Raw genomic sequence first — 14,987 nt, 5'->3', positions numbered from 1 at the left:
TGACCGAAAGCCGTGCTGTGCGGATCAAGCCTCGGAGTAACTGGGGTAAGCTCGGGGGAGTGTCGCGCCAGCTGCGTCGTGCAAGCTAAGGCGGCTTATCGAAAGATGAAAGCCGAGGAAATGCAGCAAGAACATTTTGGTTCAGAAGGGTAGCGGATCGGGCTAGTTGGTGCAGATTTGACATTTTTCAAGCGCTAAGACAACAAGGACGAAGAAGGAACAGACCGTGTCATAAAAGCCTTCGAGAACTGTTTTAAGCACTTGCGGTTTTACGAAATAAACAGTTGGAAGTAGCGCTCGTCCTTGTCTGTTCCTTCTTCGTCCTTGTTGTCTTAGCGCTTGAAAAATGTCAAAACATTTTGGTACAACTCGAATTCTCTTGGTTATAAAAACTAAACACAGATAAATAAAGCTAAACAATCGCGCTAGCGCACCTAAGTTGCATTTAGCTTAAGCAGGTAAATAGGAGCAATTTTTTATGAATGTGCCTTCGTTCGCATTTATCGGTATGCTTTCCACATATTCAGTGCTTCTTTGGTAGCAACCTTCTCTGGTGCGGCAGTAGGCAAGAAAGGATGTAAATTCTTCGTGGGAAAGGCCGGAGCAGGTTGTTTGGGCAGAGAAGAAAGCTGCTTCGAGAGTGAAGGCAGGTTGGTGGCCATGCGCAAGAAAAAAAGGAAGGGGGGGGGGAAGCTGGTTGTTCGTTGCACGGCAGTGTTGTAAGCGAATGTTAGGAGGGGGAGCTTGGTATCCTAGTTGTGATCTGGCTGATTAGATCTGACACGGTGCGATGAAACCGTTCGGTGAGCTTATTGGTCTGGGTGATATTAGAATACTGCCTTCAACATCAACGGTTAACATGGTCGACGGTGGCGGAGGAGGAATTAAAGGGTGGGCGGGCGGTTCGGCTTTATACCCGGAAACAGCACAATTTAGTCTTCCGTGTGGCGACCAGGGACCTGAGAGGCCGTACGAAGCGGCAGATATAGGAGCGGCGGAAGAGTGACGGGCAGCGGTGGTGCGGGAACGAGTGGTCGTGAGAGGACGATGAAGAGGACCGAGGAGGTTCATTGGGACAAACGTCAGGCGGTAATCATGACGAATCCAATCTCCTTTATATATATATATATATATATATATATTATGATTATTATTATTCTTATTATTTGTTTTCAGTTTTGTTGATTTTTTTTCATCCTCTCCGTGCCCTTCTTGTGGTTGACTCCCCCGGTGTTCCTCTCCCGTGTGCTTTCCTTTTGCCTTTACTACGTACAGGTGAATACCAACCTTTTCCACCCGATTCTTGGCCGATCCCCCAGAGTGGGTATGTGCCATTCTGTCGTAGGCTACAACAACAACAACAAGAATACCTGTCGTTGTGACGAGGAGCACTGGCGGCAGACGTCGGGCGGTAAACATAATGATGAGTGCGTTTTGTCTTGGCGTAAGTTACCAAACTGTTCACGCTCGTCGCGATGATGCCGACAACAAACACGGGCAAAATGGCTACACGAATTTCACAGCAGTAGCAGACCGGACGAGGCGGAGGCGGCCGCCAAATCACTGGATGCATACCGGGTCGGTGGGATAAGAGAGCTACACTCTGCTGGACGGGCGGTGGATGTGAAGGATAGACGGCGACAGCTGGAGACGCAGCAACTTTGGCGTATGTGGGCGCACAGTAGGGTACAGATGGTTCTGATGCCGCGGGGCGAGTGAGTGAATCGAGCTCGTCCTTGATGAGATCACTCAAAGGTGAGGACAGTGGGTGGTGCGGATGGGATTCCACTGGCGTTAAGGTGGAGCTCCTCTCAGATGGTGGAGCGAATGATCCGATGCCTATAAGGACATGACATACCCGATCGTACTCAGACATAGCATTGTTGACACGTTTACAGAGCTCGAGTGCATCTTTAATGTAGGACGAATAGGAATTGCGCGGTAGCGGGACACGCACATCTATTTTTTTTTTTCGAAGATGGCCTGATTTGCACCAGCGATTCCAGAGATTTGCCGACGCTGCGAAGCTCGAGTACTGGATAGCATCCTTGTGGTTGATGAACCAAGCTTTTTCCAGGGTGGTCAAATAGAAGGAAACGTTGAGAAGCTTCATAGCAGAGTCCCAGCGATTATAGGCGCGTGTTTTTACTGGAAGATCCAGTCCTCCACGTAATCACCACGAAAACCCACAAATGGAAGGCTCGCGCTGAAAGGCGATGACAGTTCATTTGGAGTGTCCAGGTGTCTGCGGAGTAGCGGGTGCGGTGGAGTCATTACTGCCGGCGGAGGGATCAGCATGGAGAGGAAGTGTACCTGCTTAGGCACCGGCAAGTACAGCGGAAGCGCCACTGCGATGTTGGTTGACGGTTTCCTTCTTAGTGGAAGGGCCGACCAGGTGGAGACCGGAACGTAGCTGCAGTGTTGCGGCGGAGAAGACGCAAGGATCGAGAGCAGTCCCCGCCACTCGTGAGACTGAGGATGGAACGAGCTTTTCGCCACTCGCAAGTATGACTGCCACTTCTCCGAAGACGAAGGTGTGCGATGATGAAGAAAATTCACAGATGAAGACGAAGGTCGCGCACTGTGCTGGACTGCTTAAGAAGTGTATAGCGAAGTATACGCTTCGTTAAAGCAAACATTTTTATTTGAATCGACGTTTCGATTGGAGGGCCGATCTTTTTCTAGAGTGATTTGGGTTTTATCGTGGTTTAAACGTCCCATAGCGACTCAAGCCACGAGGGAGGCCCTAGTTAAAGGCTCCGGAAATTTCGACCACCTCGTTTTTTTTTAACCTGCACTTACATCGCACAATACACGGCCTTTAGCATTTCGCTCCCATCAAAATGCGAGCGCCGCGTCCGGGATCGAACCCGTTTGTTTCGGGTCAGCAGACGAGCGGCCTAACCGCTGAGCCATCGTGGCGGCCTCAACAGTGATTTGTCTTCGCTGGTCTATCCTACTTTGTATGGGTTGGACACAGAGCAGGACACATAATAGGAAGCATTATCGCTATCGGAACAACTGCCATCCGTGAACACTAGATTTAAACACGGGAATCGAAGGGGAAACAACTGCCAGCGCATTTAATTCGCACTAGGCTTAACTACGCAAATCGACCATCATTGTTGTTTATTTATCAGGGATAACGCGCGGCGTCGTTGTCTTCGGTTACCATCGCATCTGCTCGGCGCCCCATCATCATAGGCGGCACGTAGATTTCCAGTTACCAGATGTGGCATGCAAGACTCGTCGACAACGCGGAGCGGCTGCATGCAACCCAAGATTATGCAAAGAAAAGTACAGATAAATTTTTGTTTGGGGAGGGGTGGTTATTCGTCCCCACCGGTGGCAGTTAAATTAATGATTGGTCGCAAGAGGCTTGGGAATAGCTACCTGGGTCATCCAAGATCCATCGACGGCAGCACCTGCCACCGCAGGGCACCGGCACTTCGCTTAACCGCTGCACCACTGCAGCGCCAGGAGCGATGTCAGGACTCCCAGCGATCTATGAGTGCAGAATACAGAATGATGAATTCCGCAGACATGGGCATTAACCCCTTGACGCTGTCGCTTCATAGCCTTAAGGAGGACCTCAAGTGTCCCGTGTAATTTTTTGACAACTGAGCTGCCGTACCGTGATGTGACACTCAAAAAGCCGTAGGGAACCTTCGCGTTTCGGCTCCATCGAAATGTGACCGGCGAAGGCGGAATTCGTTCGCGTGAAATCGTGCTTGGGGGCTGAATTAGCAAGGAGGAAGATTCTACCCAGCCTACTGGGCGCTCTTTCAAAGATTACTGGCTGTCGGACTTCCGACGCACTTTGTATCACGGGTTTCGGAATTTCTGGCTGACGTAGAATTTTACTGTTTCCAAAACGGTGTTTCCTCAACCGGATTTCGATATGAGAGAGGAGTGCCACAAGGTGCGGTCCTCTCCCATGTACTTTTCAACATCGTATTTAGCAGTACTCCCTGCAGTCGTAAGGGCATGCAGATGAGATCGCCATTTTTGCTTCCGAGATTGACATATACTCTCTGTACCAGTTCTTACAGTCTTACCTCAATGTCTTGGACCATTGATTAGGGGTAATTAACCTGTCTTGTGATGTCAGTTAATGTGCTTTATTGGTTGTTCCGTTCTCTTATCCGGTTAATATCTGTTGTTTGCCAGCACCATGTAATTCCTCAAGTGCAAACTATCAAATACCTCGGAGTAATTTATGATCCTTCGCTTTCTTGGCGGGCCCATATAGAGCGCATCACTGCGAAAGGAGTCCGAGCAGTCGGTATGCTGCGCAGGCTAAGCAACATTCGTTCCGGCATTAGAAGGCACTCGCTTCCGATGATTTGTAGAATGTATGCCCGTCCAGTATTAGAGTTCGGCTGTCTTATTCGTCCAGTATTAGGGTTCGGCTGTGTCTTATTCACAGGAGCACCTGCGTGCAAACTTCGCCCTCTTGTTCTCTAGGAGCGGGAGCCGTAGGGCCTCTGTCTGATCCTTCCACAATTGGTGGCTAATTCTGTTTTGTACCCGGAAGCGCGTATTCCATTATTGCCATCAAGATTTCAGCTCTTAACAGTCCGATCTTTTGTGAATATGTGAGATTCGTCACTTCATGCCTCAAATTTGATCTTGCTTCGTCAGCCTTGGCCATTTTTCGAAAAAAGCTGGTCTCGTTTCCATACTCCATGGATTTGTTTTAGTAATCTCTCTTTGACCCCATAAACGTCCGTATGTCGGACATCCTAACGGTGGGCGCAAATTCTACATTTATTCAGATTATCTTTGATGACATCATTACAAAACGTGCAAAATTAAAGCCTTTCCATTTCCTCCGCGGTTTAATACACGATTACTTGATGCGGTTTAAATCTCAAGTTCTTATTGCGACAGACGCCTCAGTGTGAAGAAATTTCTGGTATTGATATTTTCTCTCTCTGCCTTGAATGCTCCTTCTCACTCCACCTTCCCGATTCCACCCTCATTTATTTGGCTGAATTTTTAGCAGTAGGCATGGCCTTGCGAAAGGTAAAAAGTTCTTTGTCTATTTTCATGATTATGACGGATTCATTATCCCTGTGTTCCTCTCCCACCACATCTACGGAATCGCAGGCACTCCGCATACTCAAATGCTTCTCGCGCAAGCTTCAGGTTTCTTTCACTTGTCTACGTTGCCGCATATCTCAGTTAAACTTCTACCTACATTGATCTGGTCTGGCGGTCTCCCTATTGTGTCCGCTCTGAGGTGAACCTGAAGCGGTAGATCACTTCTTGCTGGCCTGCCGCCGCTTCTCCTCTTTACGGGGGCGCCTGCTAGAGCACCCGTTACGACAGCTCGGTCTAAGTCTGTATGCAGGGGTTTTTCGGTGTCTTGGTGGACAGTAATGTCCTCCGCCATTCAAACATTCCTTTCAGACACAAAACGGCTGCCATCCGAAATTCTTTCTCATGTTCAAAATTTATCTCTAACCGAGGCTTCCTAAACTCGGCACGTTTAACCCCATTCCCACTTTCAGTCGCACATCTCACAGTGATTTATTTGTTTATTCAAAGCAACAAATCTGAATTCTTTTTTATTCATTTGCTTATTGTTATTAACACTATTGTTGCTGATTTTATTATTATATTTATAAATTTTATTCCATTTTTGACGCTTTGAGCAACTGTCAGTCTCCGCCTGTGTCTTGGTGAATTCCCCGCAGGTGGTATGGACCATTATCTTCTTGAGGACAACAACATTCACCAACGCGCTACTTGCTGCGCTCCGCATCACCGAATATCACGACACTGCAAACTAGCGACCAGCTCTCTGCATTGATCACTTATACCGACGCTGAAAGGAGCTTTCTCACGACGCAAATTAGTATCTTTGTGGCCCACTGTACGCACGCAAACAATAAACTTGCATGCACTTTGATTCAATACGCGCACTGGCGACGTTGATTTTTAGTGAGAAAGCACTTTTGCAACGGTTAAACTCAAGCAGAATCTTGCGATGTTTGTATGCTAGCGGTACTTGTGTGCTTATGATAAGTGAATTAAATAAATAGATATAATTAAGATATTCGAGACTGGGATTCGATCCCGCGTCGGCGCCAAGAGATCAGCACCTCTTGGCGCTCGGCGAGAGCGCTAGTCTACTGCCGGAGCCGAAAACATCACTATCATCAACAGCCTGACTGCGCCCACTGCAGGGCAAATGCCTCTCCCATGTCTCTTGAATTAACCCTTTCCTTTGCCAGTTGCGGCCACCCTATCCCCGCAAATTTCTTAATCTTATCCGCCCACCTAACTTTCTGCCGCCCCCCGCTACGCTTGCCTTGTCTTCGAATCAACTCCGTTACCCTTAAGGAGCAGCGGTTATCTTGCTTTCTGATTACATGCCCTGCCCAAGCTAATTTATTACTCTTGATTTCGGCTAAGATGTCATTAACCCGCGACTGTTTCCTTACCCGCTCTGCCCGCTCCCGGTCTCTTAACGCTACACCTAACATTTTTCTTTCCACAGCTCGCTGCGTTGTCCTTAACTTAAGCTGAACTCTCTTTGTTAGCCTCCAGGTTTCTGCCCCATAAGTGAGTACCGGTAAGATACAGCTGTTACACACTTTTATCTTGAGGGATATTGGTAAATTGCCATTCATGACCTGAGAGAACCTGTTAAATGCGCTCCACCCCATTCTTATTCTTCTCGTTATTTATCTCTCTTGATCCGGATCAGCAGTCGTTACCTGCCTTAAATATACATATTCTCTTACTACTTCCAGCACCTCGCAACCAATTGTGAACTGCTGTTGCCTTGCTAGACTGCTGAACATCACTTTGGTTTGCTGCATGCTAATTTTTAGCGCCACCGTTCTGCTCTGCCTGTCTAACTCATTGATCATGCTCTACAATTCATGTCCTAGCTGAGTGACTTACCAAGGCAATATCATCAGCGAATCGCAGATTACTTAGGTATTCTCCATTGACTCTTATCTCCAACTGTTCCCAGTTCAGGCCTCGGAATATGTCCTATAAACAGGTGGTGATTAGCATTGGCAAGATTGTGTCTCCCTGACTGACACCCTTCCTTATTAGAATTTTACTGCTGGCAGTATGGAAGAGTATGGCAGCTGTGCAATCGTTATAAATATCTTCCAATATTTTCACATAATACCCGTCTACACCCTGATTCCGCAATGCCTGCATTATAGCCGATTTTTCCACTAAGTCAAATGTTTTCTCGTAATCAATGAAGGCTGTATATAAAGGTTGGTTATATTCTGCGCATTTCTCTATCACCTGATTGATAGCGTGAATATGGTCTATCATCGAGTATCCTTTACGAAAGCCTGCGGGGTCATTTGCTTCAATAAAGTCTAAACTTGTCCGGCCCCTATTAGCTATTACCTTAGTAAATACCTTCTAGGCAAGGAACACTATGCTAATCGGTCTGTAATTTTTATTTTCTGAAGACTTCAGATAATGTTAGCGCTCTTCCAAGCTTCTAGTACACTCGAGGTCGTAAGGTATTCTAAGGTCGTCAGTTTTTCTAGCACAATCTCTCCTCCGTACTTAAACAAACATGCTGTTACCTGATCCTCACCAGCTACTTTCCCCCTTTGCATTGCTCTTAAGGCTTTCTTCCTCCTCCGTTACTGGAGGGATGGCCCATTGCTGTGCTCTGCTCCCTCTTACAGTAAAGTTCTAATTACATTCACTACTGTAGTGATTTGTCTAGAACTATTAACTATCTTCTCGATATTGCTAATGACATTGCCCTCATGTCTGCATGCAACTGGTTTTTACCTATGATTAGTTTTCGCTTCACTGATTTTAGGCTATCTCCGCTATTTAGAGCATGCTCAATTTTCTCCATGTTAAACTTACTTGTGTCGGCTACCTTGCGCTTATTGATAAACTTGAATAGCTCTGCTAGTTTTATTCTAGCTGTGGAGTTAGACGTCCTCATGCTTTGGCGTTTCTTAATCAAATCTTTAGTCTCCTGAGATACTTGCCAGTATCCTGTCGAATCACCCGACCACCCACTTCTGCAGCACACCTCGTAACGATAGCTGTGAGATTATCGTTGAATGTTTTGAATATTACGGTCGCCTTCTCCAGTTAAAGCGGAAAATCTCTTCTGCAGCGAAATCCTGAATTCCTCTACTTTTCTTGTTAATCTTAACTGGTTAACAGACTTCCGCTTCATTAGTGTCCTCCGTTTCCTCTTCAAATCTAAGCTAATACGAGACCTCACCATTCTGTGGTATCTACAACGAACCTTTCCGAGGACCTCTACATCCTCTACGATGCCAGTGTGAGCCCACAGTATGAGGTCTGTTTCACTTTTAGTGTCATCATGTGGGCACTTCCACGTCCACTTTGTTTGCTCGTTTGCGGAAGAAAGTATTCATGATCCGTAAATTATTTCTCTCTGCGAAGACCAGGAATAACACCCGCTTACTCTTTTTTATTGCGAAGCAATACTACTTTCACTTGCAGCTCCTCGCGTGGCGAGGCCGCGATAGCTACCATTGACCTTGAGCGGCGCGCCTAGCGGTGTGACGTCACAGCTGCAAGAGTAGGGCTCCAACTTGTGCCGTCGCGAGGCGAGGCCGCGCGTGGTGGCTGCTGCCTAGCTCCTGCGCCCGCCGCGCGTGGCGCGGATTGGATTGCATTGGACTGGATTGGATTGGATTGGATTAGATAAGATTAGATTAGATTAGATTGCATTGCATTGGATTGTATAACCGATGCATCACCAGAAGTCTAACCACAAGCAACACCACCAGCCAGCTACACTACCAGCTGAACCATGGCGTAGCTACGGATACTGCTTTCGCAATTTCCGGGATTAACCAAGCTAAGCCACAGCCATTTTTTCATATTTTCATTTCATTTATTTATTGCTCTTTGTTTCTATACAAATGTACGCAAACACTGCTACGCCGTAGTCGCCTACCGCATGGTCTCCGGCCTGTTTCTTGCCTACCTTCGCATTGAAGTCGCCCATCAGTACAGTGTATTATGATTTTGCATTCTTCATTGCCGATGTCGTCTTTATGCAGCCGAAAACGCCTCGTGTCAAACTGCAAGACACTGTCGCCTCGCGCTGTGCATTGTACATCGCCTTGTTCATGATCTCATTCTACTATCATACAAATATTCGAGCCTTGAGCTATGCAGCAGTTGTGAGATGTGCATGCATGGGTGTCCGTGGAGATCCTTGTGGTAGAAACACGGCACTAGAGCAAGACCCGTTGTCGCTAACATTGATAAACGCGGCACTGCAGGGTAATCCACATGCGAGCATTGGTTAAATTAGCCCAGATGATGAGTCCTAAACGCGCAGATCTACCTAAGTCATGCTTTCAAGTACATGGCAGTGGTGTCCATCTGCGAAAAACTGAGCTTTCACAAACTTTCGTGCTTAGAAACTGCTAGCGATTTTTTGACGCACAATTAAAGAATAACTGAAAATACATTCAAATTATCCGCTCAGCATCTTGCCCTTTAAGTTCCCCACAACCATCGAGCACTAACACAATAGTAAAACAGGCTTTCATAGTGATTAAAATGCGAAGAAAAAGGAAATTGTACAATTAAAAACATGCGGCTAATTGCACATAAGACTAGTACAGCCTACTTCAGAGGCATGGCGACCATCATGCGCGTATAGTCTCACGAAACCATATGAGCAGTAGTAGTCAGTCTCAGAGAAACACTGATAATGCTGCTCTGCCACCAAATTCCTTCACGGCCGTCGAAAAGAATGGCTATACACAAGGGGCGGATAAAGTGAAGCTATCCAAACAAAGTCTTGGTTGACATTGGGTGGAGTTGTCGACGTCTGAGAAAAATCGCAGGAAGCGTGCCTAAAATCGTTCCGTAATAAGAACTTAACAAAGAAAAGGAAACAAATAGGAAACCCGATTGTGCCGATCTTCAGTTGAAGCCAGCACCTTCGGCGGTCTTGTGGTGTTTTCGCGCCTTGTTACTCTTGTGCTTCGAAGAGAATTCCGGAGGTGACGTAATGTTTTGAGGAAGTGATCTTGTGTTTTGTGGAGGCAACGCAGCACCTTCCGATGGCAATGCAACCTGCTCCTGAGGCGATCCAACTTCAATCGAAGGCGGCGTAGGTTTGTCAAGTGGCGATCCAACTTGCTGCGAAGGAGATGTAGCCTTTTCCAGAGGTGCTCCAGTGTTTTGTGCCGATGATCCAGTCTTTTGCCGTGTAGAGCCTGGTATCCGACTAGCTTTTGAAGACGACTCACCATTTCGCAATGGTGACACAAGGTTTTCAACGGGTGATCCAGTCACTTCTGGCGGTGAACTGGCTAAGGCAGGCGACGCCACTCCAGATGTCACTGCGCTTCCCGCTGCAGACGCACCACGGCTTGCCGGCACCCGCTTCGATTTTCGATGGCCATGCGCCTTGCCTGACTTTCCCGTCTTTGCAGAAGTTTGAAATGGATTGAGGCAAGCCTTCAGGGCCTGCATGCGCTGCTGAGCGTCCAACTTGACTGGATCCGTCTCTTTCTTCTGATGCGAGTATATCTCGGGAAGCCACTGAATTGCTACCGCGCTCACCAAGCTCAGCAACGTCATGACCACATTGAGGGCTAAAAAGCGCCGGTCTTCGGTGAAGGCGTTAATCAATGTGACTAGGAGAACTCCCACGCGGCCGACGGAATACGATATGCAGAATCCAATGCTTCTTATTGGAGTCGGGAACACTTCGCCGGCATAACAATAGTTGACACACATTGCTGCTGTAGTGGCGCTTAACACCATTAGTGTGGACAATGGCATCGCGATACTCAACTTCAGTTCGTAGGAAACTGTCTGAAGCGCACCGCAGAGAGACAGCAGCGCCAGCACAACGGACAACGTCAACCTTTGACCTCGACTCTTCAGGCTATAGTACAGTGCGATGAGGAGCAGGATATTGAACACGTGTGCCGATACTTCCCAATGGGTTTCCAAACTCTTGCGGTCTAGGCGCGAAGCATAGTACGCAAAGTTGACGCCAAACCAGGACAAAATGATAGACACTGCGCGCCGGCGAAAGGAAGCCGAAAGGAAGATGCTTTCCGAGCCACCTGTCCCCGTTCCAGAAGCTGTCTCTCGCTTTTCCAGCTGTCGCCTGAGTGCTCTGAAGGTGGCTCTGGTCTTGGCTATATCCACGCCGTTGTACTTGGCCACATGCAACACGGTGCGCTCAGCCTGTCGAACTCTCCACGTGGCGAGCTGCCAGACGGGGGACTCCTCGAGGGAGTAGCAGAGGGCCAGCACAATGGCCGTGGCCGCGACGAGCAGCGCGTGCGACAGCCTCCAGCTTGGACGGAGCAGCGACAGCAGGGAATAGAGCGCAGGCGGCACTGAGGTACCGACTATGTTGGCCAGAAGGATGTACAGCGCCCGGTGCTGGTTTCCCGTCACTTCGTAGAGGACGATAAAGTGCAACACGTTGGTCGAGCTGGCCGCGGCGGAGACAACGAACCGGGCCATGAGGAAGGCACCCAAGCCCTTCGTCGTACTGGCCGCCATGCTGGCCAACAGCATGATGGCGGCACTCGCTAGGATGACCGGCCTGCGCCCCACGCGGTCTGCCATTATACCGGCCACAGGCACGAGGGACAGCGGACCCATGATGTACACGGAGCTGGAGATGGAGTACAGCCACCTGTGTTCGCAAACAAGGTCCCACATGCTGACGACGCTATCACCAACGTCCGTGGTGTTGTAGTCCCATCGGTTACAGGCAACTTCGCGGCGCTTCTCTAGGCTGTCGTCCTGAAAATAGACAAAGAGAACAAAAACGAAGCCAGATTAATAGCTGAGGGCAGCGCGATGCCGTGTGAAAATATAATCAATATTTAATTTATAGCTCAACATGGAGCATGAGCAAAACTCGCGATGTAACAGGAGTAAAGGGTTTAAAACTTTTGAATTGAATGTGACAATAAAACTAAAATTATTACGAACTGGCATTTGAGGAGGGAGCAGTACTTCGGAATTCACGTATTTAGGTAATTAGCGAAAGTAATTTGCAGCTATAGATAAGATCATTTATTGATCCTATATACCCAGCAACTCAACGCCCACATTCAAAAATTGTTGAAAACCGGCTGTTCTCATTGGAAACAAATATTTTGTATAGAAGATGCCAGCTGCGGGGGCCTTTTGGTAGTGTAAAAGTTATACTAATTAGCTAATTAAACTACAAACATCAATATTAAACTCTCAAGCAAGTCACTCAGGTGGTTAGGAGCAGTTTTATCAGTTTTCAAACTATCGCTAGAACGCTAACGTGAGGAAATAAAACGCTTCCTTCAACAGAAAACGAACTGAACGCATAAGATGCGCTCTGACGTCGGCGCGCACAAGACGCCCGTGTAGCGCCCGGCGACGCTATAAAGCGCAGGCGCTGAGATCGGCGTTCCCGCGACAGAAGAAAATAAAGAACGACAGCGCGTGCTCGGAGCGCACGCCCGGCAGACGCAGTTCGGAACTAGAAGCCTGCCACGCTGGTCCTCTCTCTCTGGTGCTCCGCTGCGACCCCGCAAAATTTTCAACAGTGGTGACCTGGCGAACCGTGCCTTCTATCTCAGCGGCGTTCCAGCATGGCGTACTGGCAGCACCCAAGTTTCGACCCGCCGCTCCCGCCGCTCCCGGCGTTCCGGCCTGCAGGCGTCGGCGGGTGGTTCGCCCAACTAGAGGCTGCGATGTACCTGAACGGCATCACCATCCAGCCGTTCAAACACGCCGTCCTTTGCGACATCCTCCCGCCCGACTTCCTGCGTCGGCTCACCTACTCTGCCTTCGGCTGCCGGCCATACGATGAGCTGCGTGCGGCCGTCTTGGCGGACTTCGGCGCCTACTACGTTCCGCCGCCGCTCTACGACGCAGCGGACCCGTTTTCGCCGCCGCCAGCCTCTGGCCCTGCACCGGCCTCGCCCGCGCCCACGCAGCCCTCATCACAACCCGGCCCGCCTCAGCAGCCCCTCGCCGCCTCGCCGGCACTCCAGTCCAGCGTCTCCAGCCCGGCTTCTTTATCACCGACCGCACCAGACGCTGCCGCATCGCTTCCGGCAGCACATCCTGCTACCCCGGTTACGCTAGCAGCACTGTGCGACGACTCCACGGCCCCAAGTCCGCACTCATTCCCTCAGCAGTTCGGTGAGGTGCCTGGCCCACCGCGGTTTGCCACGTCAGCGAACTCGGCGACAGATGCGCCTCGTGACGCCCTGTTCAGCACCTCCGGCCATACCGCCTCCCATACGGACGATACAGCACCTACGGCACAGCCCGGTGAGCAACTTCTCTTATCTGCAATAGTGCCGCCGTCAGTCGAGCTCTTCCTCGACGAGTGCCCCACTCCGCCAACGTCTGTATCCTACTGCGTAGCATCGCTGCCAGCCGAACGCTCACCTGCCGCCTCATCGCTCATTCTGCTAAAGTCGTCAGTCACTGACCTGAGCGATCGTGCTAAAGGCGAAGTGAGTTTGCCGCCACCGCAGCATATGCCACATACCAGCCCCACTACCCCGGCGGCCACACGCCGCCTGCCCAAGAGGACCCACTCAGTACTGTCAACCGCTTATCGGAGTCTGACCCTGGCAGCTCAACACTGTCGCAGCAAGCGTCTGCTTTGGTGCCTGCCTTCAGCCACCTTCAGGAACGAATGGCAAAGCTATCCACACCGAGTAGTGCAGCAACTCTCCATCCACCAGCTGTGTCTGTTGCTGCCAGCCAGCCGTCTGATGTAGCAGTCTCGGCTCCACGGCCTGTCACTGGCACAACCTTCTTGCAGCCACCCACAGCCGACCATGCCCACACGCACATCACCACTGGCCAGTCGCTCCGGTCTGTCACTCCAGCTTCACCCAAGCACCTTGCATTGAGCCTAGCAACTTCCTCCGGCATCGTCACAGCTGTCACCGTTCTGTCGATGGTCAAAACACAGCTGCTGTCACTCCACGGAGCCGTTTCGCCCACTCCAGCGCTTGTGACGACGTACTCGGCGCGCCAGATTCCCACCGACACCAGCTCCAACGTCCCCACACCGACGACACTTGTGTCCACGGGCAGCACTACAGTCGGTGACGACCCGACCATGGCCTCCCCTGCTCCCATGTCCGTTGTCAGCTCGGCACCCTGCATCATTCGCCCCTTGCGCAGCAGCCAGGCTCGTCCACCTGAGCCGGCGCACTCCACCCGACTGCTCTTCCCGGCCCCTGACCTGAACTTACCGGACCTTGTAGCGACCCCGTGGGGACACTGTTACTCTAGGTGCCTGCTTGCCTGCCGTGGCTACTCCATCTCTGCCCCGTCGGCACGTAAATTCCGACGTTCCGTCTAGGCGGGGGGCCCTGTAGCGCCCGGCGACGCTATAAAGCGCAGGCGCTGAGATCGGCGTTCCCGCGACAGAAGAAAATAAAGAACGACAGCGCGTGCTCGGAGCGCACGCCTGGCACACGCAGTTCGGAACTAGAAGCCTGCCACGCTGGTCCTCTCTCTCTGGTGCTCCGCTGCGACCCCGCAAAATCCTCAACACCCGTTCATGGCGAGTTGCAATATCTACTGCGCGAAATTCGTACTGCGGTCCTCGACTACCCAAGGGACCTTCTAGACGACTTGCCATCTTAACCCGTTAGCGCCCAGCGTACTTTTAAAAGTTGTGGGGACGCACTCGTTCGTCCCCTGTGGTTCGCTTTCCCGCAGTGCACTCCAACTGAAGTTAGCTCCCCCGAAACGCACTCTTCTCAGTTTGGTTACTTTAACTAACAGGGGAGGCCGCTCGCGTCGCAGCGACACCAGCGCCACGGATGGCGTTTTGCTGCACGCTCGCGGGGAGCGACGGGCTCTCTTCTCCCTGGGACCTGCATAGCGCGCAGACGTTTCGCTCGCGGCTCCGCTCTTCGTCGACGGGCGTCTCGTGGTCGGAACACGCTCCCGCCCCCCCCCCCCGTCCCGTCCGGCGTCGGAGCTTTTCCCTTGCC

This window comes from Amblyomma mixtum, chromosome 2, assembly GCF_055824585.1.
Source record: "Amblyomma mixtum isolate Tamu chromosome 2, ASM5582458v1, whole genome shotgun sequence".
Taxonomy (NCBI): domain Eukaryota; kingdom Metazoa; phylum Arthropoda; class Arachnida; order Ixodida; family Ixodidae; genus Amblyomma; species Amblyomma mixtum.
Note: the sequence above shows the minus strand (reverse complement) of the source record.